Consider the following 3,709-nt stretch of genomic DNA (forward strand, 5'->3'; position numbering starts at 1 on the left):
AATCAGTCACCAAACAAGCATAGAATTCCTTTTTAATAAACCTCCAATTTCACTAAATTAATTAGCTAAAAAGAGCACTTAGAATGTAGATAAAAATACTAAAAAATCCCTTACCGAAATCAAGTCGATTAGTCTTTTGGAAGGGAGAAAAGAACTTTTAGCACTCGTTGGTCAAACTCCTTAAACTCCTACTTTTTCTCCTACTTTCTTGCTTCTTTCTCTCTCTAAAAGAGGAAATCACTCTAAAATGTCTCCCTAGAAAGTGAAAATGGAAGAAGAAATGAAGTGTGGGAAGATGAGGAAAAGAGAGCCTTTAAAGAGGCATGGGGAAAGCTTAGATGTGCACCACATGGCAGCATCAAGTGGGTGGTTGAGAGCTGGGTGAGGAGTGGGTGACTATGGGACCTATAAGGCATTGGGGGGGGGGGGGGGGGGGCATGGGCACGGGTATGGGGCTTCTCCTTTTTTTGGTTTTCCTTTCTTTTCCTTCTTTTCTTTCTTTTCTATCTTTTTCACCTCTTATTTTATTTTATTTTATCTTTTTAAAAATTTATAATTATAAATTAAAGATGAAATTAAATTTAAATATTTTAATAAACAAATACAAAATGTACTAAAATAAAATATAGTAAAAACTAAATGCATAAATATTAATAATTCAAAATACAGGACAATTAATTAATGATAGAAATTTAAAATGGCCATTAGACCCAAATTAATAGAGTTTTGACCATACACTAAAGCACAAAGATTTGGGGTATTACAACAAAACTCATTAAAACCATACACGAAAAGGCACGACGACATATCTAGAAGCAGAATGAATCCTATGCACTACATGCCAATAAAGGGAGGAAACATGTTATATTTTAACTAGGAGACTAGGTTTGGGTTCATATGCTGAAGAAAATGTACCTTAAACAGTGGAAATCAAAATTGGATCTGAGAGGGGATGGACAGTTTCAAGTCCTTGAAAGAGGCAACGGTACCACCTACAAAATTGACTTACATTTAACGTTTTTTATCTTTCTCCTTTTGAAATAGGTGAAGATTCTTTTCAAAGAGGGAGAGGATGATGTGAGTCCAATCAACACATACAAGGAAACTAAATCTCGAGAACCAGATGTAGAAATAAAAAGAATCCAAGACAGCCTTGGAGAGTAAGGAAAACAAATTGAAATGCCTCCTATACCAATCACAAGGAATTGGGCCAAAAAATTTCAACTTGCATTTAATATGTTGGCCCAAGAATGGAAAAATAAAGAGTAGGATCAAGGTAGGCCAACTGACCTTAGAGAAGATATGGGAGCACGTGCTAAGCACGTGGACGTACTCATACATGCAAATGAACAACCATATGTGTAAGAAAGGAGTCTTGTACTTGTGGAGATCTCACTCGTGTGAGAAACGTGTACAAGGCATGCAAGCAAGCCTTCTAGTATGTAAGGCAACACGCATGTGCGAAATAGCCTATCGCATACGTGCAGGAGAATGCGAGCATGAAGTAGGCCGCGTAGAAATACAACACATGTTGTAGGGGCACACATGCACAGAGGTAGTTGCGCGCGCGCAGAGCAAAAGTGCTCACGTGCCACACGTGAGGAAGAGTCACGCGGTCGAGGTACGTGTGCGAGCCATTCGCATGCTCGCAGATTGACGTGCATGCAGGCATGCCTTTCTGCACATTTGGCATGTTTGGCATGGGGCTGCAGTTGTTGCCCGAATTTTGGACTCATTTTCTTTATATTTTCCATGTATTTCACTCAAAAATCACATGGCATTAAATATGCAACTATTTAAATATTTTATTTATATTATTTCAATGTAAATATATTCCCTAGGATTATTTAATTAATATTTTTAGGATAGAGATTGAGATAGAGTTTTATTTTATTATTTTTCAAAAATTTGTAATCATTTAGAGTTACTTAGGTGAAAACCTGTATAAAGGTCTCATCATAGGTTGTAATTCACAATCAAATTTGAAGATCAATAAAGAAACTTTTTGCTTTAAATTAGACTGCTAATTTTCAAGTTCTTCAAATGTCTTCAAGCTTGGAGTTTCAGACGGCTTAGTTGAGGGGGGAATCGGGATCGCTTTATCGGGTAAGTCGTGGCATCTTTCTCTTTTCTTTTTATTTTCCAGTTACTTGAATTAGCTTTCACTTAGTCGACTGTGATTCTAATTGGGAGGGTTCAACTTAGATAATTAAGTTTTGAATTACTGAACATAGTGGGTTTAAGATTGAGGTGTTTTCAATCGGTGGAGTAAACGCACTCCACCTCATGTCAGTTATGCAATTTGATTGTTCCATTTTTGCATAGTTCTTAATTTTCCTTTTAATGTACTTTAATTTCTAATCTTTATGATTTGTAAATACTTTATTTAACATATTGAATTCTAAGTAAATGACACTTTTATATGCGTGTATTAGATAATAGATTTTCTTTAATTAATATTTGTACACAAATTAAATCGTTACATATTTTGTATAACAAATACATGTCTCACACTTTTCCATCATTTAATGTCCACGAACCAATAATCCCTAATAAATTGTGCACCAAGCCAAGCTCCATAGACAAACCCATGGTCTTCAATAAAAAAAAAAGAGTAGCAAAAAAGAAGAAAAAAAAAAGTCATCTGATTTGCCCTTTTAAAATCTAATCCAGAAGTGACGCAAGTACAGTCACAAAGGATGTTTCGATAAAAAGACACACCAACTTACTTAAAGGAAACTAGCGATGCCCAAGATGAGGCACTACTAATGGAAAAACAGGTACAATTACCCACAGGACCAACCACATAAAGCTGGACCTGAAAACTTTAAGGCGTCTTCAACCTGATAGTGCAGGAATGAGCGAGCGACAAGATCGTCAATGAGGCTCAAAAAAAGGCATAAAGCACGAGAGAAGAGTGGAGGACACATGCGGCACACATGACCTACCTTTGGCACGTGTGCAATGGTTCCCACATGCAAAGAAACCCACTCGCACATGCAAGAACACTTCCTGCATAATTATGGCACACCAAGCGTGCAGATAGACACGCCATATGCCCCGTGCAGAAATAAGCACTCAGACTGTGCGTGCACACACACGACTATTGTGCCCATGCGAGTAATAATGACCATGCGTGTGGGCCTAGACAGGGCATATACACATAAGCCCATCTATCAAGATACGCGCCCAGCCTGTAGCCGAACCAGTTGCACGACTAGTAGGCTAATGCTTGATGTGCCAGCCCAACACGCGGGCTCATTTTGCATGACTCATGGGATCCGACTGGCCCAACCTGCGCAGGCTACCTAACCCGCGAACCACGAATGTCGACCCTCCACTTCCTCAAATTCTTTTTTTTGGACCTGGCCTTCACTTTTCCACATGCTTAATTAATTTTCCCATGTGTATTTCAACATTTTTTTTTCATTTTTTAATGCTTATTTTAATGTAATTGATATCTCTTAGGTTATTTATTTATTTATTTTGAATTTTAGATTGGGATAGAATATTATTTTATTAATTTTTAAGTGTTTGTAACCACCTAGACTATTCAAGTAAAAACTTATAAATAGGCCTTTACCATAGGTTGTAAACACACTTAAGTTGAGAAATAAATCAAAGATTAGCCTTTTTCTTCAATTAGTAGTTTACTAATTTTTGAGTTTCTTCAAGTTCTTCAAGAAGTGAGAGTCTTCAGAAGCTTATT

The sequence above is a fragment of the Carica papaya genome, chromosome 4, assembly GCF_054855325.1.
Source record: "Carica papaya isolate Zhongbai chromosome 4, ASM5485532v1, whole genome shotgun sequence".
NCBI lineage: Eukaryota > Viridiplantae > Streptophyta > Magnoliopsida > Brassicales > Caricaceae > Carica > Carica papaya.